This window comes from Cervus elaphus, chromosome 9, assembly GCF_910594005.1.
Source record: "Cervus elaphus chromosome 9, mCerEla1.1, whole genome shotgun sequence".
NCBI lineage: Eukaryota > Metazoa > Chordata > Mammalia > Artiodactyla > Cervidae > Cervus > Cervus elaphus.
The window spans coordinates 101,474,207-101,500,096 of record NC_057823.1 but is presented as its reverse complement, the minus strand read 5'-3'; the positions used below and the strand labels follow the sequence as shown (position 1 = coordinate 101,500,096).

Genomic DNA, 25,890 nt, shown 5'->3' with positions numbered 1-25,890 from the left:
CATTTCCTTCTCCAATGCATGACAGTGAAAAGTGAAAGTGAAGTCGCTCAGTTGTGTCTGACTCTTAACGACCCCATGGACTGCAGCCCACCAGGTTCCTCCATCCATGGGATTTTCCAGGCAAGAGTACGGAGTGGGGAGCCATTGCCTTCTCCGACGTTACGGTGAGGTACCTACATATTGCTAGTAACAGTAAGGGCTTACACAGCAGCACTTGCAGAAGAGCAAAACTAAAAAGGGGATCTTCCTTCTTATCCAAGATGAGATATAGGAAGGAGCCATCCTAGTTTAAAGGCAGTTGCTACCACACAGAAGTACATGCTGTGACTTCACTCTCAGATGCTTTAAAGTTGTATTCCTCACCTTGAATAATGGGACCCAGAAGTGATATCTGGGGGCTTCCCTGGTGGCACAAAGTAAAGAATCTGCCTTCAATGTGGGAGATCTGAGTTTGATCCCTGGGCTGAGAAGATCTCCAGGAGAAGGAAGTGACTACCCACTCCAGTATTCTTGTCTGGAGAATTCCATGGACAGAAGAGCCTGGTGGGCAAAGTTGTGTTTCTTACCTTGAATGATGGGACCAGGATTGATATCTAGGTATTTGCTATTCAAGTTGAATGTCTATCAGAGTCTTGAGTGATTAGGGTGACCATAGAATTTAGCTTCCAAGTCAGGACATTTTGAGAGGAGATACTACTCATAATTATGCTGAGACAATGGATGTAAGCAGGAAATGTCTCAGGCAAAGTGAGACATATGTCACCTTATGAATAATGTACAAACTGGTATTCTCCACTTCCTCACCCACATAGAGGAATGTGATTTTAGCTGACAGATTCAAAGTTTGTATTCAAGTTTGTATGTTCTCCCTGTGAGAGAATAATTTCTATTTTTCAATACCAATTCCAACAAATTGAAAGAGACCGATTACTCATGACCAAGAAGGTGGGGACACATGATAAGGAAGTAATTTCTTATCTACTGGTAATTCTGCAATCCTAACCCTGTTTCTCTTTGGAATGGAGTGGGGGGAGAAAGCATTGTATTTCCAGAAAAATGGAGACTTCAGAAAGCCAAATGTTGGGATTTTATCCTCCTTTAAAAGTTTAATGATATATAAGAGTCCTAGAAATGAAAAAAATCCCCATCAAAATGACTATACAATGAGTTCACCTGCTGTAGTGCCATGGATGCTTACAAAGGACACGAGATTCCTGTGTCAGAGACGAAGGACTTTACTACTGCAGCAAAAGCAGCCGTCGCCCACCACTATTAGGCTGCAGCCTGTTGCTCTGGTCCCAGCATCACCAACCGGCCATACTGCCTGCAGCAAGTCATTTGGTTTTTCAGAAATTTAGTCTCCTCATTTTTATTTTTGTGCTATGTGAAGCCTAAAATGGGTTTTAAACTAGTTGACTTAGGCAGCAGTTGAGAAATTACTGTTTTTCCTGAGCTCATAAGAAATAGTGGAATCAATTATTCTATACTGTTAAAAGGTTACTACATTATACAGCAAATCACTATATAGTTTGAGATTTTGAGGATGTAATGAAAACTGAAAGTGTTAGTTGCTCAGGCATGTCCAAGTCTTTGTGACCCCATGGACTATAGCCTATCAGGCTCCTCTGTCCATGGAATTCTCCAGGCAAGATTACTAGAGTGGGTAGCCATTCCCTTCTCTTGGGCATCTTCCTAACCCAGGCATCAAACATGGGTCTCCTGCACTGCAGGAGAATTCTTTACCATCTGAGCCACAAGGGAAGCCCAAGGATGGTAGTTATCTACAATTAAAATTATAAATATAAAGCCAGAGACTCCTTTTGGTGGTGTACGTGCTCAGTCACTCAGTAATGTCTGACTTTGTAACACTATGGACTGTAACCAGCCAGTTTCCTCTCTCCATGGGATTCTCTCAACAAGAATACCGAAGTGGGTTACCATTTTCTTTCCTCCTCCAGGGGATCTTCCCAACCCAGGGATCCAACTCGTGTCTCCTATGTCTCCTTGCATTTGTAGGGGGATTCTTTACCACTAAGTCACCTGGAAAGCCTCCTTTTGGTGGACACTATTTATATCTACTGTGGGCAGGAATCGCTTAGAAGAAATGGAGTAGCCCTCGTAGTCAACAAAAGACTCCAAAGTGCAGTACTTGGGTGCAATCTCAAAAACGACAGAATGATCCCTGTTTGTTTCCAAGGCAAAACCATTCAATATCACGGTAATCCAAGTCTATGCCCAAACCAGGAATGCTGAAGAAGCTGAAGTTGAATGGTTCTACGAAAACCCACAAGACCTTCTAGAACTAATACCCAAAAAAGATGTCCTTTTCATTATAGGGGACTGGAATGCAACAGTAGGAAGTCAAGAAACACCTGGAGTGTAAAGTAATTAGCCTCCAACTAATAAAAATAAATGGGAAAAAAAAAACACCTGGAGTAAAAGGCAAGTTTGGCCTTCAAGTACAGAATGAAGCAGGGAAAGGCTAATAGAGTTTTGCCAAGAGAACGCACTGGTCATAGCAAACACCTTCTTCCAACAATAAAAATGGACATCACCAGATGGTCAATACTAAAATCAGATTGATTATATTCTTTGCAGCCAAAGATGGAGAAGCTCTATACAGTCAACAAAAACAAGACTGGGAGTTGACTGGGGCCCAGATCATGAACTCCTTATTGCCAAATTCAGACTTAAATTAAAGAATGTAGGGAAAACCACTAGACCATTCAGGTGTGACCTAAATCAAATCCCATACGATTATACAGTGGAAGTGAAAAATAGATTCAAGGGGTTAGATCTGATAGACAGAGTGCCTGATGAACTATGGATGGAGTTTGGTGACATTGTACAGGAGGCAGTGATCAAGACCATCCCCAAGAAAAAGAAATGCAAAAAGGCAAAGTGGTTGTCTGAGGAGGCCTTACAAGTAGCTGAGAAAAGAAGAGAAGTGAAAAGCAAAGGAGAAAAAGAAAGATATACCCATTTGAATGCAGAGTTCCAAAGAATAGCAAGGAGAGATAAGAAAGCCTTCCATGGTGATCAGTGCAAAGAAATTGAGGAAAACAATAGAATGGGAAAGACTAGAAATCTCTTCAAGAAAACTGGAGATACCAAGGGACCATTTCATGCAAAAATGGGCTCAATAAAGGACAGAAATGGTATGGACCCAACAGAAGTAGAAGATATTAAGAAGAGATGGCAAGAATAAACAGAAGAACTATACAGAAAAGATCTTGATGACCCAGATAACCACGATGGCATTGTGATCACTCACCTAGAGCCAGATATCCTGGAATATGAAGTCAAGTAGGCCTCAGGAAGCATCACTATGAACAAAGTTAGTAAAGATGATGGAATTCCAATTGAGCTATTTCAAATCTTAAAGGATGATGCTGTGAAAGTGCTGCACTCAATATGCCAGCAAATTTGGAAAACTCAGCACTGGCCATAGGACTAGAGATCAGTTTTCATTCCAATCCCAAAGAAAAGCAATGCCAAAGAATGTTCCAAGTAGTTCCAAACTACTGCATAATTGCACTCATCTTACACACTAGCAAACTAATGAGCAAAATTCTCCAAGCCAGATTTCAACAGTACGTGAATCGTGACTTCCAGATGTTCAAGCTGGATTTAGAAAAGGCAGAGGAATCAGAGATCAAATTGCCAACATCCACTGGATCACTGAAAAAGCAAAGGAGCTCCAGAAAATTGTCTGCTTTATTGACTACACAAAAGTCTTTGACTGTGTGGATCACAACAAACTGGAAAATTCTGAAAGAGACCACCTGACCTGCCTCCTGAGAAACCTGCATGCAGGTCGAGAAGCAACAGTTAGAACAGGACATGGAACAACAGACTGGTGCCAAATTGGGAAAGGAGTACATCAAGGCTGTATATTGTCACCCTGCCTATTTAACGTCTATGTAGAGTACATCATGCGAAATGCTGGGCTGGATGAAGCACAAGCTGGAATCAAGACCACCAGGAGAAATATCAAGAACCTCAGCTATGCAGATGACACCACCCTTATGGCAGAAAGAGAAAAGGAACTAAAGAGCCTATTGACGAAAGTGAAAGAGCAGAGTGAAAAAGTTGGCTTAAAACTCAACATTCAGAAAACTAAGATCATGGCATCTGGTCCCATCACTTCATGGGAAATAGATGAGAAAACAATAGAAACAGGGACAGACTTTATTTTTGAGGGCTCCAAAATCACTGCAGACAGTGACTGCAGCTATGAAATTATAAGACACTTGCTCCTTGGAAGAAACGCTATTACCAACCTAGACAGCATGTTAAAAAGCAGAGATATTACTTTGCTGACAAAGGTCCATCTAGTCAAAGCTATGGTTTTTCCAGTAGTCATGTATGGATGTGAGAGTTGGACTATAAACAAAGCTGAGCACCAAAGAATTGATGCTTTTGAACTGTGGTGTTGGAAAAGACTCTTGAGAGTCCCTTGGACTGCAAGGAGATCCAACCAGTCCATCCTAAAGGAGATCAGTCCTGGGTGATCATTGGAAGGACTGATGCTGAAGCTGAAACTCCAATACTTTGGCCACCTGATGCCACCAATACTGATGGCCACTCATTGGAAAAGTCCCTGATGCTGGGAAAGACTGAAGATGGGAAGAGAAGGGGACAATAGGGGAAAAGATGGTTGGAAGGCATTACTGACTCCATGGACATGAGTCTGAGTAAGCTCCGGGAGTTGGTGATGGACAGGGAGGCCTGGTGTGCTGCAGTCCATGGGGTCGCAAAGAGCACAACTGAGCAACTGAACTGAACTGAAATCATATAATGCGGGAATCAAACTTGACCCACTTATAGAGTTCTACTACTGTTTTGATTTAGCAAGAAAGCAATGAAGTGTTATGTTGTGAATGTGAGTTTGCAACAGGAACTCTCCTGGGTGAATGCCTTTGAACCACACCAAATCCTTTCTTTTGCTAAAATCCCCCCTCAGACTTTCCAACTGATTATACGTATTTGTCCTTTATGCTTCATCAGTTTCTCAACTCGTAGATAAAAATAAAATGTTTTGCTCAGTGAATCTGTTCAATTGTAGTCACTGTAATTATGGCTTTATTTTTAAATGATCCATGTGGCATTTTTTATGCTGTATAATAAATTAAAATTTTGTTTTGGGGAATTTCACTCTATTCTTTGTAGCAGCATAAGGTAACAGCTTTGCTCCACTTTCAAACAGACTTTTCACTCTATCTTCTCTCACTGTCCTCTGGAGTGTTAATTACATGTGAAATCTGATACTAATTGGATCAATAGTTACATACAGCTGTACTTATTTCAGAATTATGATATTTACTGTGAATTATTTAACTATAGATTTCCACAAAAATATACTAATGATGTTGTTTTCCATGTTTCCCCCTCCTTATTCTCATCAGAACATCCTCCTGAACTTTTGAAAGGAATTTGTGTGTGTCTATGTGTGCATGTGTGTGTTTATCATCTTTTTTTAAAATTTTTTTCTTAGTAATTCCTAAGACATGAGGTGACACAGACATTAAATTTTGTGACAGAGGTTCAATTGAACAAAATGTCCCTTAAAATGCAGTAGCAAAAAAGGAGATTCTCTTTCCACTATAGTCGTGAAAAGCGAAGTATGAAAAACTGGGTGTTTCTCTTTCTTCTATGACACCCATTTTTCTGTTCATAACAGTGATGTTTTTACATCAGGAACAGCTTACACCTGGTTCCAAATGCAGTAGTAGCTTAAAGTTGTATGCACATCAGTTTCAGCTATAGAAATTTTAGGTGTTCACACATGCATTACCAGCAAGGTAAAATTTCCAAAATTTTACTAAGAATGTATAAACATGCCACGTCAAATCATTGTTCCATCATATCCTGCTACAAAGTCTAAATGCTTAAAAACCAAGTAAATTAAATATGGCCACCTAACAAACCTGTATGGAATCTGTTTATTTGCTCATGCACATTTGTAAAAGAAGCAATGTCATGATCCAATATATAAATATTCAATTTACGAGGTAAAAAAAGTTGTAACCATAGCATCAACATATTTATTCAAAAGATAGAATTAGTTTTTAAGTGTCTGCAAATTTTTACCCTCTGTGATGATTCACTTATCATGACGGAATGATAATATTCATTCATTCATTCATTCACAATGTGTGTTAGACCCTGGGGAACATTTACCTGGTATACAAAGTCTCCGGCCACATTGAAGAGCTGATCTTCTGGTGTAGCAGCCTCGCAGTAAGCTAGCAATAAAATAAATCAGTGAATTAAATAAGTATAAAAGGTGACGAGTACAACGGAAAAAATGACCAGCTTACTCTGAGAGAGAATAAAAATAGTGATGCTAGACATGAAAGGTCTTTCTATAAAACTGAGACTCGGTGCTTGCTTTGGCAGCACACACTATACTGAGACCCAGAAGATGAGAAAGCCTCTTTGGAAATAGTTGCAGGTCTTGTACTTCTGTTGGAGCAAGGAAAACAAGTGAACGATCCGAAAATGGACTGTTGATTAAAACAGTTTGCTGATCATGGAGTAGGAGCTCCAGGACACAAGTGGTGGCCAAGGGAGAGTGAGTTAGAGCGGCCAAAGTACAGAGAGTTCGGAACAGAGACGAGGTCACAGTGTGGCCTGGGGAGCTCGGGCTTCACGTCACCATGGAAGTGAACCGGGAAGACAGGCATAATTAACTGCAATGTAGTCTTAATTAAAAGCAAGCGTTGTTCCAGCACTGCAGTCTCAAATTTAGTGGTAATTTGTTTAGTGGCATGGCATCCTACCACCAAAGAGGTGGCAAGGATACACAGAAGAACTGTACAAAAAAGATCTTCATGACCCAGATAACCACGATGGTGTGATCACTCACCTAGAGCCAGACATCCTGGAGTGCGAAGTCAGGTGGGCCTTAGGAAGCATCACTACAAACAAAGCTAGTGGAGGTGATGGAATTCCAGTTGAGCTATTTCAAATCCTAAAAGATGATGCTGTGAAAGTGCTACACTCAATATGCCAGCAAATTTGGAACACTCAGCAGTAGCCATAGGACTGGAGAAGATCAGTTTACATTCCAATCCCAAAGAAAAGGCAATGTCAAAGAATGTTCAAACTATTGCACAATTGTACTCATCTCACACACTAGCAAAGTAATGCTCAGAATTCTCCAATCTAAGCTTCAACAGTACCAAGAACTTGCAGATGTTCAAGCTGGATTTAGAAAAGGCAGAGGAACCAGAGATCAAGTTGCCAACATCCACTGGGTCACAGAAAAAGCTAGAGAATTTCCAAAAACTATCTACTTCTGCTTCATTGACTATGCTAAAGCCTTTGACTGTGTGGATCACAACAAACTGTGGAAAATTCTTAAAGGGATGGGAATACCAGACCACATTACCTGCCTCCTTGAAGGTCAAGAAGCAACAGCTAGAACCAGATATGGAACAATGGACTGGTTCCAAATTGGGAAAGGAGTACGTCAAGGCTGTTACCTTGCTTATTTAACTTATATGCAGAGTACATCATGAAAAATGCTGGACTGGATAAAGCACAAGCTGGAATCAAGATTACCAGAAGACATATCAAAATAACCTCAGATATGCAGATGTCACCACCATGGCAGAAAGTGAAGAAGAACTAAACGGCCTCTTGATGAAAGTGAAAGAGGAGAGTGAAAAAACTGGCTTAAAACTCAACATTCAAAAAACAAAGATCATGGCATCCGGTCCCATCACTTCATGGGAAACAGATGGAGAAAGAGTGGAAACAGTAACAGACTTTATTTACCTGGGCTTCAAAATCACTGCAGGTGGTGACTGCAGCCATGAAATTAAAAGATGCTTGCTCCTTGGGAGGAAAGCTATGACCAACCTAGGCAGCATATTTAAAAGCAGAGACATTATTTTGCCAACAAAGGTCCATTTAGTCCAAGCTATGGTTTTTCCAATACTCATGAATGGATGTGAGATTTGGACCATAAAGCAAGCTGAGCACCGAAGAATTGATGCTTTTGAACTGTGGTGTTGGAAAAGACTCTTGAGAGTCCCTTGAACTGCAGGGAAATCAAACCAGTCAATCCTAAAGGCAATTCTGAATATTCATTGGAAGACTGATGCTGAAGCTGAAACTCCAATACTTTGGCCACCTGATGCAAAGATCCGACTTATTAGAAAAGACCCCGATGATGGGAAAGATTGAAGGCAGGAGGAGAAGGGGACAACAGAGGATGAGATGGTTGGAAAGCATCATGACTCAATGGACATGAGTTTGAGTAGTCTTCGGGAGTTGGCGATGGACAGGGAGGCCTGGCGTGCTGCAGTCCATGGAGTCGCAAAGAGTCGGACACGACTGAGTGACTGAACAACAACAAAAAATGGCATCCTAAGCCAACTGACTAGTTAATAAAGCACCACTGCTTAAATTTGCAATGACAATTTTTTTTCATCATTATTTTCAACTAATTATACCAATTTAAAAATAAAACATGATAAATTTGCATGACTTTTTTTGACATTACCTAATACCTCTCGTTGGGCTGAGCATTCAGTAAGAGTAGAACTGGGTACTAATGTATTTTGACTCCCTAGCACTCCTGGAGGCTTCCCTGGCAGCTCTGTGGTAAAGAATCCACATGCCAATGCAGGGGACATGGGTTTGTTTCCTGGGTTGGGAAGATTCCCTGGAGAAGGAAATGGTATTCCTGTCTGGAAAATCCCCGTGGGAGAGAAGCCTGGGGGGCTACAGTCCGCAGGGTCGCAAAGAGGCAGACGTGACTCAGCGACTGAACAGTGACAACCAATCCTGGAACTTTTACCCCTGATAAACTCACCGTCGGACGATGGTTTTAGGATAACAAAGTACTGTGCGCTAAACCACTTTTTCTTTACGCAAAGCTGGTTATCGCAAAGTTGGCTCAGTTGATTGTTGCCAATGCTGATGGTTAGTAACTGAGTTAGATTTGCCCTCTTCCAAGTCCTCAAGTGATACTCCTAAAACAGCCAGTTTCACAAAAGATCATGTCTGTTGTTATTGTTAAATTATCTGCCATTACAAAATAACTCAAAGCACAATTCCTAAAATCACAGGTCAAACGTATCATACTCAAAAGACGTTTAATACATTCTTTTGTCATGTGGTAAAATTTTTGCATCATACTGAAACACAGACATTAAAAACTGTGTGTGACTTGCTGAAATCATAAAGAACAACTATGATGAAAAAGAGAAATGAAGACCCAGCCTTGACAGTAGAGAATAATGAGGCTTCAATTATGTTAAAAGTGGCCCTCTCATATATATGATCACTAACATGACCCAGAAAGAACTGCCTGGCCATTTACAGGCAAATGTGGGAGAACAGGAGGAGAAAGGATCACGTTAACCAATTCATTTGAAGTTTCCATCTTCCTTAAAAAATAAGAGTGAAAAGAATGAGTTTTTTTATCTTTACTGTCAAGACAAAGAAACAAAAGTCTGTTAGAAGCTGGAAAATCTAGGTGTCTGGAGGTTACCTAAGAATAATAGAATTAAAGACATGAGCTCCTATAAACATAGAAGTAGTCGTCTGAGAGGCAGAGATTTACTTAGAGAACCCAGTAACAGAGCACAGAACTCTGGTAAATTGTAGAAAAGCTTTTTTAAAAGGGTGATCTCTTGAGAAATACATTAGGTTACCTTTTATTCTGAGAGCACAGTCATAACATAGTGAGTTCTTGATGTGTCTAAAGAGGATATAACCCCAAGGGCATTGTGACTTGGTCACCAGAAGCAATGGCCGTATTATTGCATATGACAAGGTATCCAAATGGTTCCCTCAAAATCCAAAGGCCAATGAATTTTGGAAACTTTACATAATCATACCAAAACACTCTGAATTTGGAGTAGAATATACTCCCCTGGCCCCAAATGACAAGCTTGTTTTGCTTCCATAGGACATGATTGACAGGAAATATTACAAGTTCAGGCTACAGAGGTACAAAATATAATAAGTAGTAAATGTGTAGTTCTAGAGAACAGTGACCTTCTGGTCCATGAAGGGATAGCAAAAGATTGTCAATCAATTTTTTGGTTGGGAAGAAAGTACAAATCCAGGCCCACTGCATCAAGGATCTAAAAGTCTCACCATTTCATTACAAGAGTAATAGAAAAGAAGTATTTTCCATGTTACACTTTTCATGTCAAACTCCAGTCCAACTAAGAATGTCCTTGAAAGAAATAAGGTCCCCAGGGCGGTGTGTACTAAGAAGTCTAGACTGCTGCTGCTGCTGCTAAGTCGCTTCAGTCGTGTCCGACTCTGTGCGACCCCACAGACGGCGGCCCGCCAGGCTCCCCCGTCCCTGGGATTCTCCAGGCAAGAACACTGGAGTGGGTTGCCATTTCCTTCTCCAATGCACGAAAGTGAAAAGTGAAAGTGAAGTCGCTCACTCGTGTCCAACTCTTAGCGACCCCATGAACTGCAGCCAACCAGGCTCTTCCATCCATGTTATTTTCCAGGCAAGAGCACTGGAGTGAGGTGCCATTGCCTTCTCCGAGAAGTCTAGACTAAACTCCACCAGTCACAAAGTTATCTTTAACTAGAACTTTTCAGCCATATGTGGTTAAAGAGGCTGAAGATACTTAGGTCAGAACAGATGGCATGATAGTGTTACCAGCTCCATGCTCAATGTTCACACCACTGAAAGAAGTGATGTGAAAGGTATTAATTCCCCTTAAAGTGTCCCTGAGTTACAGTGATGCAAAGCAATGAGTGACAAAAGAAATAAGACAATCACATTCTGAACCAAAGTAAGCAGTTTTGTCTCTAGTCATAATAGCATTGTCCAGTAGGTAGCCTCTAGCTACATGTGGCTATCGAATACTGTGGCTGGTAATGTGTTTTTAGTACAAAATACAAACTAGATTTAGAAGACCTAGTACCCAAAAATGTACAATAATTCATTAATAACCTTTACATTTGCTACATGTCAAAATTATAATCTATTAGAGATACTGGGTTAAATAAAATATATTATTAAAATAATTTTACTTCTTTTTTATGTTTAGCGTTACTAGAAAATTTTAAATTATGTATGTGTCTCACAATATTTTTCTATTAGATAGCACTGAGTAACAGCTGCCATATGGTCCTGATTGAAAAAGATGAAACAGCCATGGAGACAGGAATTTCCTCTTCCAGGAAGTCTTGGCTGGAAACTGAGCCCTAGCACATAGTCTTTGTATCACTAAGAAGCTGATGGGGAAGGCTGTACTTTTCCAAGGTGACTAAGAAAGTAGGAAATCTGTGAACCTGCAAAAATTAAACTGCAGAGCTATGAAATAAACTATTCATGTTAGAAACTGTAAGGGCTTTTAAAAGAACAAAAGAAAAAGGGCTCAAAGAGTCGTGGGCATACACATCACTCACACAGATGTACTAAAGACAATCAGTGTGAGAACTGTGTGAATTCAGATATAGAAACCAAAGTGAGACACACTCCAGAACGCATAGGTAATCCTGTTGTAGGCATGCTCCCACAGAAACCAGTCCCAACAGTGAGAATTTTGCTGTGAGACACTGAGGATTAGCTTGTCCTACATCTATGCTTATGCCCTTCTGGTATTCCTTCCTATAACAGAGAGACAGAAAGCAGAGAACCTTCCTAGACCCTGTAACAGCTTAGCTTCTAGATGTGAGTTCGGTTGTATCTCAAATCATCGGAGAATAAGTTACTGATATGATGTGCCATCACACTCACAAAGCTGATGTTCATTTCCTAGTAACAAGGACATTCTGCTATATAGCCACAACACAATCATGACAAAAGTTAACACTAATATGTTACCACCAGCTAATCCTCAGGCCTCACTGGAGTCTCACTAATTATTTCAATAATGTCCTGTATAGGATCCACTTTAGAATCATGCACTGCATCGAGTTGTCACTTGTTTTTCACTAGTTTTCTTTATCCTCCTCCCATTTGGAATAGTTCCTTGAACTTCATGAAAGAGGCATTTTTGAGGTTTATAGGTCATTTATTTTGTGGCATTATCTTCAGTTTAGGTTACTCTGATATTTTTTTCACAATCAGATCAAAACAACGCAGAAAAGAAGCTGTGTGCTTCTCATTTCATCCTATCAAGTGGCAAGCAATCTATTCCCACCATTGCTACTAATTTCGCTTTGATCATATGGCTGAGGTGGTATCTGCCAGGTCTCTCTACTGAAACCTTATTCTTTAACGCTCTGTACTTAAAAAGTGTTTCCCACGAACTTAATAAGCCATTTTCCACGGCTCAGTGGTAAAGAACCCACCTGCCAATGCAAGTGATCCAAGAGACATAGGTTCGATCCCAGGGTCAAGAAGATCCCCTGCAGAAGGAAATGGTGACCCACTGCAGTATTCTTGCCTGGAAAATCCCATGGATAAAGGAGCCTGGCAGGTAGAGTCCCCAGGGTCACAAACAGCTGGAGACGACTGAGCAACTGAGCATGCACATAGGAAGCAGTGGAAAAGCATTTTAAACTATGTAAATATTCCTTCTCTTACCAAAATTCTAATTTATTCACTTATCTCTTTATATCAGTATGGATTCATGGTTTCTGATTTTATGCAATATGTTATAACTCATTATTCGCATTACTGATTTTGATGTTCAGATGGCCTCAGATCCAGTCAGTGCAAGTTCAATCGCCTGCCTCTGAGTCAGGTTGTTAGTGTCCACATCGTCCTTAAATCACTTTTGTACTCTCTAACACAAAAAGATGCTCCAGATACATATGGGACTTTCCCTGCCCCAGCCTGGAATGAACCATTTCTCCAGGAAGCCCTGATTCCTCTTGGTTGAAAGTAGGAGTAAAGTCAGCAGTCAGCCACTTCAGGGAGTCCCTTGGTTCCAGAAAGCCACCTTGCCCAAGGTCACACTCTATCCCAAGGTCACACTCTATCTGGGCAGCGAGGCCCGGCGGGAATGAAAGTCTGGAAAACCCAACCTGCACCTGCAACCCAGATCTAGTCACTATCTGTGTTCGCTGACATTGAGATTCTGCCTTCCCTGGGCCCTCTCGAGAGGGCAGAGGTATTGTGTGTGGGTGTGAACATGAACACATTTACAAGAGTAACTATTCACACATCTGCAATAGGCTTTAAAACAGCACCACAAAAGATATTCACACCCTAATTCTGCAAGCTGTGAGTGCTACCTCATACAGTTGCAAGGGGGGAATAAAAGAAGAAGGAGAGACTTCATTGTTCAGTCACACGGTCATGTCTGACTCTCTGCCACCCCATGGACTGCAGCACTCCAGGCCTCCCTGTCCTTCACCAACTCCCAGAGCTTGCTCAAACTCATGTCCATCAAGTCAGTGATGCCGTCCCACCATCTCATCCTCTGTCGTCCCCTTCTCCTCCTGCCTTCAACCTTTCCCAGCATCAGGATCTTTCCCAATGAGTCAGTTCTTCTCATCAGGTGGCCAAAGTATTGAAGAATCACTTCAGCATCAGTCCTTCCAGTGAATATTCAGGGTTGATTTCCTTTAGGATGGACTGCTTTGATCTCCTTGCAGTCCAAGGACTCTCAAGAGTCTTCTCTAACACCACAGTTTGAAGGCATCAATTCTTCGGTGCTCAACCTTTTTTATTGTCCAAATCACATCTGTACACAACTACTGGAAAAACTATGGCTTTGACTATATGGACCTTTATAGGAAAAGTAATGTCTCTGCTTTTCAATATGCTGTCTAGGTTTGTCACAGCTTTTCTTCCAAGAAGCAAGTGTCTTTTAATTTCATGGCTGCATTCATCGTCCATAGTGATTTTGGAGCGCAAGAAAATAAAGTCTGTCACTGTTTCCCCATCTATGTGCCATGAAGTGATGGAACCGAATGCCATGATCTTTGTGATTTTTTTGAATGTTGAGTTTTAAGCCAGCTTTTTCACTCTTCTCTTTCACTTTCATCAAGAGGCTCTTTAATTCCTCTTCACTTTCTGTCATAAGGGTGGTGTCATCTGCATATCTGAGGTTATTGATATTTCTCCCAGCAATCTTGATTCCAGCTTGTGCTTCCTCCAGCCCAGCATTTCTCATGATGCACTCTGCATATAAGTTAAACAAGCAGGGTGACAATATACAGCCTTGGCATACTCCTTTCCCAACTTGGAACCAGTCCATTGTTTCATGTCTGGTTCTAACTGTTGCTTCTTGACCTTCATACAGATTTCTCAGGAGCCAGGTAAAGTGGTCTGATATTCCCATCTCTTTAAGAATTTTCCACAGTTTGTCATGATCTACACAGTCAAAGGCTTTAGTGTAGTCAATGAAGCAGAAGTATATTTTTTTCTGGAATTCTCTAGGTTTTTCTATGATCCAGCAGATATTGGCAATATGATCTCTGGTTCCTGTGCCTTTTCTAAATCTAAAACCTTTGTTCAGTTCAGTTCAGTCGCTCAGTCATGTCCGACTCTTTGCGACCCCATGAATCGCAGCACGCCAGGCCTCCCTGTCCATCACCAACTCCCGGAGTTTACTCAAACTCGTGCCCTTCGAGTCGGTGATGCCATCCAGCCATCTCATCCTCTGTCGTCCCCTTCTCCTCCTGCCCCCAATCCCTCCCAGCATCGGGGTCTTTTCCAATGAGTCAACTCTTCGCATGAGGTGGCCAAAGTACAGCCTTTGAAGATAGAATTAAATTAAAAACCTTGAGATGAGTAAGTTATCCTGGGTAACTGGGCTCAATGTAACCATATGGGTTCTTCTAAGAGACAGGCATGAGCATCAGAATCAGACAAGGAGATACAGTGATGGACGCAAAGGCCGGTGTGATATAGGGCCACCAGGCAAGGAATGCTGGCAGCTTGCAGAATCTAGAAAAAGCAAGAAAATGGCTTCTCCCCTATAGTCTCCAGGAGGAATGTTAACTCTGCCAAAATGTTGATTTCAACCCAGTAAAACTGATGTTGGATTTCTGGCCTCCAGTACTGTGAGAAAATTTCTGGTGTTTTAAGCCACCAAGTTTTTGGTGATTTTTCAATAGTAGTCATAGAAAATTAACCCCAAATCCATCACAACATGGAAGGCTTCCTCACCAGCTCAGGCCACCATCCTCCTCCCCGCCCTGCACTTCATGATGAGGCACAGAGCCTCCCGGGAGAGTGACCGTCTCACCCTGCTCAGACGCGGGGACCTCAGCCACGCTGGGCCACGCTCTGTGCAGACGCTCTGCGTCTCACCGAGGTTCCCACGCCGCAGGCCCCGCCCCGCGCTGCCTTTCTGGGCTTCTGCCCTCTTTCCTGTCTTGCACCCCTATAAGCACTTCAATCTGCCCCTCCATGGGTATATCTTTTTCCCACTGTTGGCAATGAAGTAACCGTCTTCTCTCTTCCCATCATAGGAGTTCAGACTTCTGCGCTCTGAGAAATTAAACCAGAGCATCTCCAGACTGGAGAATACCAGGCCTCTGGGGGATTAACAGGCTCTCTTCGGCCTTTCTCCAAAAAGCCTCTCAAGAGAAATTACACTCAACCAGGGCAGAGATTAGGGGAATCGTCTCTGGAGAAAGTGAAAGTGAAAGTCGCTCAGTCGTGTCCGACTCTTTGTGACCCCATGGACTATACAGTCCATGGAATTCTCCAGGCCAGAATACTGGAGTGGGTAGCCTTTCCCTTCTCCAAGGGATCTTCCCAACACAGGGATCAAACCCAGGCCTCCCACATTACAGGTGGATTCTTTACCAGCTGAGCCCCAAGGGAAGCCCAAGAATACTGGAGTGGGTAGCCTATCCCTTCTCCAGCCAATCTTCCTGACCCAGGAATTGAACCTGAGCCTCTCAACATTCAGAAAACTAAGATCATGGCATCTGGTCCCATCACTTCATGGGAAATAGATGGGGAAACAGTGGGAACAGTGTCAGACTATTTTTGGGGCCTCCAAAATCACTGCAGATGGTGATTGCAGCCATGAAATTAAAAGACACTTACTCCTTGGAAGGAAAGTTATGACCAATCTAGACAGCATATTAAAAAGCAGAGACATTACTTTGCCAACAAAGGTCCGTCTAGACAAAGCTATGGTTTTTCCAGTAGTCATGTATGGATGTGAGAGTTGGACTGTTAAGAAGGCTGAGTGCCGAAAAATTGATGCTTTTGAACTGTGGTGTTGGAGAAGACTCTTGCAAATCCCTTGGACTGCAAGGAGATCCAACCAGTCCATCCTAAAGGAGATCAGTCCTGGGTGTTCACTGGAAGGACTGATGTTGAAGCTGAAACTCCAATACTTTGGCCACCTGATGCGAAGAGTTGACTCACTGGAAAAGACCCTGATGCTGGGAGGGATTGGGGGCAGGAGGAGAAGGGGACGACTGAGGATGAGATGGCTGGATGGCCTCACCGACTCGATGGACATGGGTTTGTGTGGACTCCGGGAGTTGGTGATGGACAGGGAGGCCTGGCGTGCTGTGATTCATGGGGTCACAAAAAGTCAGACACAACTGAGCAACTGAACTGACTGAACTGACTCCTGTATTGCAGGCAGATTCTTTAGCAGCTGAGCACCCAGGAGAAAGTGAATAGCCTCAAAGAGGAGACCTACAGATATGTATATTTGAAGGAACTCTCCCAACAAACAGACTATTCCACTGTTTATAAGTTGACAAGTTCCACTCAGGCAAACAGGTTCTGATAAGGGTCTTCATATACAACACTTGATTTTTTGGACAGCAAAATATCATCAGATTATTCAGGAAAATCCAATATGAAAGTTCTTTTAAAAAATCAAGATGACAAAAGAACTCAGAAAAAAAAAACAGTGCAGGAAATAGCAAAACAAAATTTAAAATGTAGTCTCAGAAGGATAAAAGGAAAAATAGAATTACATAAAAGACAAACAGACAAGAAAGAACTCTTAGAAATTAAAATAAAATTGACTCAGTTTTTAAACTCAGGAAAAATGGTAACTATGAAAAATTACAGATGAGTTAATTAAACTAATTGTGGTAATTATTTCTTAAAGTATGCACATACCAAATCAACATGTTGTGCACTTTAAATATATATAATTTTGTCAATTATGCCTCAGTAAACGCTGGAGAAAACATTTTAAATAAATTCAGTAGAAGGGTTGAAAGTTAAAATTGAGGCTTTTTTTTTCTTCACAAAATAGGACAAAAAGACAAAGGAAATAAAAGCTTAGAAAAAATGAGGAAAAAGAGTATCATTCTAGCCTATATAACATCCAACTAATAGGAATTATAGAAAGAAAAATATGGAAAATTATCAAAGGTATAATACAAAATTCATCAGAGATGAATGGCATAAATCTCAATAATGGCATAAACCTCAATATATAAAAGCAAAAAATGCTCATATCAAGACTCATCATAGTGCAATTTCTAAGCACCAGGGTAAGTAGAAGACCCTAAAAGCTTCCAGAAAAATCTAGGTCACATAAAAAGGGGCATGCGTGCATGCATGTTCAGTCATGTCTGACTGTTTGCCACTCCATGGACTGTAGCCCACCAGGCTTCTTTTGTCCATGGAATTTTCCAGGCAAGAGTATTGGAATGGGTTGCCATTTCCTACTCCAACCCAAAGGGATTGGATTAGAATATAATCAAATTTCTCTATCATCTAGAATTCTATATTCAATTACTCTGTTAGTCAAATGAGAGGGTGGTATAACAATGTTTTCAGATCAGAATGGCTCAAAAATCTATTTCCTATGAAAACTTGTGAATCACTCAGGTGAGGCAGGTTACAAGCAATATCAAAATCTGAATCTTAATACAGCAAAGGTTTCTTATGTACTTGGAATATATGTGAGTACAGGAGATTATCTGGGATTCCCAGGTGGCGCTAGGCGTGAAGAACCCACCTGCCAATGCAGGAGACGTAAGAAACATGGTTTCCACCTCTGGGTTGGGAAGATCCCCTGGAGGAGGGCATGGCAACCCACTCCAGTATTCTTGCCTGGAGAACCCCCATGGACAGAGGAGCCTGGCGGGCTACTGTCCATAGGCTTGCCAAGAGTCAGACATGACTGAAGTGACTGAGCATGCACACATACACAGAGGACTCTCCAGGTCAAGCATCCCACACGGCAACTTGGCAATCCAGGCTTAGCCTTGGTCTCATGACCACCTCTATTCGGCCCGGTATCTTCTTTCACGCGTAAAGAGTATGCTTTTGCCTGAACTGGTGTGTGTCACTTCCACTCACAGACCACTGGCCAGAACTAGATAATGACTTACATAATGCAAGGAGACAGTGAAGTGGCTCTCTCCCCTTTGTCCAGGAAGGTCTTAAGGAAGTACTATAAGTGTCTGATTTTTTTAAGAGCCACTGTTGAATGTGCTCAGCCCAAGCAAGGAATTATCCAAGAAAAGGAAAAATATGAGATCCAGAAAATAAGGATTCCATGTCATTAGGTCTGGAAAGCAAACAGTCCAAATTAAAGCAGGAGAATTCAGGACTCTGGGAAAGAGGTCATGAAAGGAGGGGAACAAATGGAATTGATTGACTATTTTGCATGTCTGAGGATTTATAAAAAATGATCATAGTCATCTATAATAGAGTATATTAGAAAAGTTCTTAGAAAACAATGGAAATAAAAACATGAGTTAATTAGGGAAAATTAAAATTATATAAGAAATAAAATGTAATTATATTCACTACTTGGCTTAGCAATAACATAATTTAACAAAATAATGCAAACATTACTTTGAAACAATTATTATTATTATTTATTTATTTATTTTAATTGGAGGCTAATTACTTTACAACATTGTGGTGGTTTTTGCCATAAATCGACAGGAATCAGTCACGGTGCACAAGTGTCCCCTCATCCTGAGCCCCCTCCCGCCTCCCTCCCCACCCCGTCCCTCTGGGTTTTCCCAGAGCACAGGCCTTGGTGCCCTGCTTCCTGCGTCAAACTTGCGCTGGTCATCTATCTCACATATGGTAGCATACATGGTCGGAGAAGGCAATGGCAGCCCACTCCAGTGTTCTTGCCTGGAGAATCCCAGGGCCGGGGGAGCCTGATGGGCTGCCGTCTGCGGGGTCGCACAGAGTCGGACACGACTGAAGTGACTTAGCAGCAGCAGCAGCGGCAGTATACACGGTGGTGGTGGTTTAGTCGCTCAGTCGTGTCCGACTCTTGTGACCCCGCGGACTGCAGCCCGCCAGGCTCCTCTGTCCATGGGCTTCTCCAGGCAAGAATACTGGAGTGGGTTGCCATATCCCTTCTCCAGGGGATCTTCCTGACTCAGGAATCAAACCTGGGTCTCCTGCATTGCAGGCAGATGACTTACTGACTGAGCTATGCGGGAGCCTGGTAATATACATGTCTCAATGCTAGTCTCTCAAATCATCCCAGCCTCACCTTCTCCCACAGAGTCCAAAAGTCTGTTCTTTACATGTGTCTCTTTTGCTGCCTTGCATATAGGATGGTCATTACTGTCTTTCTAAATTCCATATATATGCATTAATGAAACAAAAATTATTACATAACTATATTGGAGTGAGAATGAAAAGAAAGAGGGTGTAAGAGATAATTAAATGCTCATCAGCCCGAATCAAGAAGTCAATACTTAATGTCCAAAGTTGGCATATCAAGGACTAAACACAGCATATGTATTATACAACCACACACATTGCCCCCACTGTCTCCTTTCTGAAGGTGCTGTCTATACCCTGGGCTGATCCACCACCCCACCTCCATCACTTTTGCCAAGCTCCCCAGCTGGCCCGAGTGAAGGTGAAGTCTAGAACCTGGACGGCCCACACGAGCCCTCTCCCCATACTGAGCCTATCCATGCGATGCAATGCACCACCACAGGGAGTGGGATAAGCTTCTAGGAGGCCACCCCCGGATGGCATGACTCTGAACCACGGAAGAGTTAGCTCCCCACAGGGTGTGGGATAAGCTTCCAGGAGGCCACCCCCGGATGGCATGATTCTGAACCACGGAAGAGTTAGCTCCCCACAGGGAGTGGGATAAGCTTCTAGGAGGCCACCCCCGGATGGCATGATTCTGAACCATGGAAGAGTTAGCTCCCCACAGGGAGTGGGATAAGCTTCTAGGAGGCCACCCCCCGATGGCATGACTCTGAACCACGGAAGAGTTAGCTCCCCACAGGGAGTGGGATAAGCTTCTAGGAGGCCACCCCCGGATGGCATGACTCTGAACCACGGAAGAGTTAGCTCCCCACAAGGTGAGCTCTGACTAAAGAGAAAAAGTAGATCCGAGCAAGCCAAGCAGAGGAACTTCTGTCCAAGAAGTATTTGTAGGCAGGGCCACTTATCACATTCCATGGGGACAAAACCACATGCCGCGTTGACATGCTTGCTAAGTATCCATCATGTAATGTATTACGTGCCACTGCTTTGTAGCTTTCCTTGCCTCACCTCCCTCTTTTCTTACCTTCATCTACTTGGGCTTATACCATCCGAATAAAGTATCAAAACATTAATCCCTGAGTTTAATCTGTTTTTAGAGAATCTAGGCCAAGACAACATATTATTTTTAAATATAGAGATGTGTACTGTTGCTGGGGAATATGATTATATGATTACAGTATAGCAAGAATGAGAAGATTATTAACTTATTTTATATATTGTCTGATATTACTGACTTTAAAAGCTATCTCCATACATTACTTTTATAAATAAAAATTAATTTAGGAAGAAAATGTGTGATGATTACCATCACATGCATTTAAAATTGTTTGCAAAAGTTTATATTGCTTTTGTAAGTTTTCCCCATAGACCAAAGAAACAAGCTAACAATTATTTTAGTAGTATAATAATGTTGTAACTTAAATCTTTGTAGTCATACACATATTATAGATTTTTCTAAAAAAAAAACCCTTTTATGAAAAACGAAGGAAGATGTCACCTTAAGATCAATACTTTCTTGTATCCTGCTTAAAGTGCTATATTCTTGAAATGACAGCAAGTGCTTTATGGCAGAGTAGCAATAAGTCAATCTATACTCATCTTAATGAATTATAGAGGAAAGAGAAGCAGCTAAAAAAAGAAACCATTTTATTTTTACATTGACTGTCTTTTGAAAAATGAAACTGAGGGTAGAATTAATGATTTAATTAAACCACTTAATGTTTTATTAAAGTCAATACGGCCTGGTGTTTCTGTGCAACCATCAGCTTATCAATAAAACCTCATATTTGTTTTTGCCAAAGAATTCATAATTTTTATTAGAGGTGCCTGTATTATAGAGCCTCTAACTGTTTTTGGGAAATCATATATACCTTTATCTTATAAAACCTTTCCATTAGGGGATCACAAAATTCTACTGGAAAAAAAAAATAGGTCAGGTTCTGAAGGCAGGATTTATTCAGCCTGGTTTACTACTCACCATGAGGAGCTTTATTTCTGCTCTATTCAGCATAGTATCTGTTCAGCTCTTACAGCAAAGGAGGGACTCAAGGTCACCAGAGCAAAACCCACCTGAGGCTGGTGTACTCAGCAAGAAGGACTGAAGCACCAGAGAGAGTTTTCTCAATAGAACCTGTTCGTCCTCCCCATTGCTTTGGAGTATGTCTTTATTTATCTCTAACTCCCCCATTTCTATATCCAACATAAATTACTGATGGTAAATAGCCAGTTAAGGAAAGAGGAAAATAGGTAAGAAGAGGCCTCCAGGATAATTTACAAATGCGAACCCATCTATTTCATCTGAAGCATTGAGATCAGATGGGAACAATTCTGGCAGAGAGAAAGGGAGTGGAAATGCAAAGCCAAAGAATAAACTGTGACACAACATTTATGCATTCCCTGCCATCCCGTTACCTTATAGGACTTCCCTTACACATTTTCACTTATAAGACCTAGGATGGTGTGAGACTATAGATCAATGAGACAGGGGCCTCATCCCCATGCCTATGCCGTCTTATTAGTATTTTTCCTTTGGTCTGTGTACTGCTAGAGGGCAACTTTGCAGACAAAAAGATGCCTTTTAACTAGAAGAGAGTAGCTGTCCCTGAAATGCTGACTTCTGTGTTCACAGATCAAAGCCTCTGTGGGTGGGTCGTGTTCCCACACTCTCTTAGGACAAGCGTCTTCTCAGGCCCTTCTTTTAACAGAGAACACAGACCCACAAAAGAATCGTTTTCACCACATTTGTCATAAATGCTTCAGGCCCTCCCAATGCCACAGACTCATTTCCCCCACACTTTAGCCTCATGGATCTTTAGGACACGGTTCAAAATAAAAATTTGAACTTCACAAGTTTCACATTATTTGTTTCACAAGATATTGACCAACTGGCATGATTGACTCTATAAAGTAATTGATTTGCTATGTAATATAAATATATGTGTGTGTGTGTAATATAATATATATGTAATATAATATATGTATGTAACATATATATATAGGACTGTACCACAATACTCTTTATTTTCTTGCCCGCTTCATCTTCTCGTCCACCATTGTCCCTTGTGTGTCTCCACTCACCTTCAATCATCTGCCTCGAGTGTTTCCATCTTCTTATTCTTGTTCTGATTGCTGCTGCTGCTGCGTTTAGGCACTGAGTTATGTTCGAATCTTTGTAACCCACTGGACTGTGGCCTGCCAGGCTTGTCCTGATTATGGAATATGAAACAGGAATTCTTTCTCTCACTCTTTTCTTCTCCTGGTTGCTGTAAGGAGTATGTGGTAGGAAAACAGAAGACTGGTGTTAATATTGGCATTTTAATACACTGAATGTGATATGGTGACCTTCAGTAAATGCTTTATTTCCCTAAAACATACAAAAATTAACACATGTATTCCTACTATCCATTTCCAAAATTATTAACTTTTAATACTGAGTTAATTGCTCTAATATGGCTTCTGTGTGGATAATTTAAAATAAAGCTGCACAAGCAATTTATGCTTGCTTTCTTTAGGGAAGGAAGGGGTAAAGGGAAGCTGGGAGGGGAAGGAGGAACTAAAGTGCTCTTTGACAACCAGCAAACTCCTTTCTCATTTCTCCTCCTTATTCTCTGCCCCACAGGGAGCTCGCCCACACCAGGCAACCAGTAGCACCACATACATAATTTAAGTTTTTTTTCATGCTTATATATGTATCCAGAAATAACACACTATGCATATCTTCTGTCACTTGCTTTTTCACTCAGCATTAAGTTTTTGAGCTCCATCCCTGATGATTTATATAGATCTAGGGCACTGTCATTTATAGCTTTGTCAAAAGTCCCCTCACTACTTGCTAAGGAAGTAGTGTCATTTGCTAAGTATATAGAGATATGCTCAGCCTCTGCCCACATCAAGCCCTCTCATAAGTATATTCACCATCACTGAAAAGTGGAAGCCACTTTGGCAAATTCATAGAAAGACAAATTTACAGTAAAGTCCAGATTTAAAACCAAAATGAAAACTTTCTGCTGGAAAGTTTAAATAATTTTATACTCAAAAAAAAAAAAAGCATTTCTCCAGCTGGCTAAATTAAGGCACTACTAAAGTTCAAACCAAGAATATTCCTTGGCTTTGAATCTATTGCCTTTTCTTATGGCTGGAAATCAGATACATTTTTTTTTCCCTTAAAGCTCTTGCCAATGTATACTTTCCTCTAAAAGAGTTAAATAAATGTCAAAAGGCAAGCCAGCTCCCTTAATAATATTTCCTTTACTCAGATGATCTATTTTGGTTGAAGTTTTGCATATAGAGATGCATTCGCTCTTCTTGACACATTTCCAGAAAATATGCAAATTCTTCTAAAGTCTTTTGCTCTACTGATGTTCAATATGTAACATTCCTTCCCTTCACTGCCCTGAAGGCTTAACTGTCTCTTTATTTTGATGCTCTCAGAGAAGAGAAGATGCTTTTGAGAAGTTCTTCCTTTTCATTCGTTGGTCTTGTCCTACTAGTGACTGCTTTAGGAACTGTTCTCAGATAGTATATACCTGGTTTTTTCATTTACTTCGCTTCTTCAAACTCTCTTTCTAGACCCCACTGGTCCTTATCCTTTAGAATTTTGATAAAAGTGCCCAAGAAAGGCACACATATGCACAGCGACTCCAACATTGTGCACACATGTATCAGAAGGATGGGGGCTCTTTAGATACCCACTAGACCCCAGTCTTTGCCAATCAACCCTTGTCTATCTGCTGCTGCGTCTGAGACCTCTTACCTGGCACAGGTAACACTGCCTCTTCTCTCTTAACTCCTACTTCCCCAGGCTCTTGTGTTCCCAATCACAGAAAAACCATTCCTGCTCATAAATGCACACAAGGTTGCTTGACGGTATCATTTTAGGAACCATCAAACCTGTCCTGTGTGCCCGGATGGAAATTAGTGCTGCCTTCAGTGATCAGTAGGATAAAAAGTGGCATTTGTTGATGAGGAACAGCAGCACAGTGAATGAAAACAAAGTGCACCAGCTGTGGAAAAGCACACCATCTCTGTACAGTCAGACACTGGTTGACCCACTGCACCCCAGATGTTTTCTGCCCTTCTGCTGTATTCACTCTCTACTCCAAAATATTTTTTCCATTCCTTCCACAATATGAACTTGAATGACCTAAAGGTTAAGGTGTAGAGGTGTTCAAAGAGGAATTGCTGGTCATGTAAGCTGCCAAAAACCAGCTCACTCCAGATACTCTGGAGAATTCAACACTGAAAACAAAGAAACATGCACTCTTGGCTCTGGGACATCACTTCTTCTGTGTATTTTTTCCAGTTTTGCCAGGAATTCATTGTGAAAGCTGGAGACAGCTGAGGTAATACCCAGACAGAACACCTTAAGCCCATCAGTGACTCATCTTTGTTTCTACCATATGTACGAGAGGAACACAAAAATAGTGGTTGCTTAATTATCTCCTTGTGTTATTCTTCGGGCTTCCCTTGTGGCTCAGTAAAGCGTCTGCCTGCAATGCGGGAGACCTGGGTTCAATCGCTAGGTCGGAAAGATCCCATGGAGAAGGAAATGGCAGCCCACTCCAGTATTCTCATCTGGAAAATTCCATGGACAGAGGAGCTACAGTCCATGAGGTCACAAAGAGTCAGACACAACTGAGTGACTTCACTTTCACTTTCTTTTGCTATTCTTCTGTAAAATTCGTATTTAATCTGATTTCCCTGCAACATGCTTCTGAAGGAAATACCCCAGTCACCAATTGACTCATACTGAGAGAACCTATTTTGATATCAGCCTAAGTAAAACACACTGTAGAAGATGTGTATTTCACCTAGAATTCTAAATGTATTCTTTCATCAAAGGTATGTAACTTAAAACTTAAAAATTTACTTTGGATGATTTGCACTTATCATCCCATCCTATCTGGGTAGGTAATAGCAGTATTTTATTGCTTGTCACAGAGAGTTTCTAGAATAAGTGTTTTTAGTATCAAAAATGGAAACAGATGTATGCTGTAGAGTCCTGTTCCGTGTAATCCTGCCTCTGTGTCAGAGAGTAAGTTGTGGTAAGTCTCCGCTGGTCCCAATTATGCAGCCTCACACTAGGGTGAGAACACTGAACCCAATCTGCTCATCACCTTTCAAACACAATATCTCACGCAACCCACTACCCTGTCCTATGTCCCATAAATCTGCCATCAAATCTGATCAGATATTCCTTAACTCTTTAACTGAAGTCCCCATCTTTCTTGTTCTTATTATCATTGCCCTCATCTCCATCACTATGATTTTATTTTCTGTTAGATTAGAATCTTCCTTCACTGTCTCCCTGGCCCTATCCACGCTCTACCTGACTGCTGAGAAAGAAAGCGAAAGTTGCTCAGTTGTGTCCAATTCTTTGCGACCCAATGAACTATAGTCCTCCAGGTTCCTCTACCCATGGGGTTTATCAGGCAAGAATACTGGAGTGGGTTGCCATTTCCTCCTCCAGGGGATCTTCTCAACTCAGGAATCAAACTCATGTGTCTTGTGTCTCCTGCCTTGGCAGG

At 41.4% G+C, this 25,890-nt stretch overlaps 1 long non-coding RNA gene across 1 annotated transcript in view; it reads right to left on the bottom strand.

Moving 5' to 3' along the window:
- LOC122700668 overlaps nt 1–22,525 on the bottom strand; it is a 74,150-nt gene extending 51,625 nt beyond the window's left edge. Inside the window, exon 1 of the long non-coding RNA XR_006342858.1 lies at nt 22,442–22,525. This is a non-coding gene — a long non-coding RNA (uncharacterized LOC122700668). The remainder of the gene's footprint in view (nt 1–22,441) is intronic.
- Nucleotides 22,526–25,890: the final 3,365 nt, after the last annotated feature.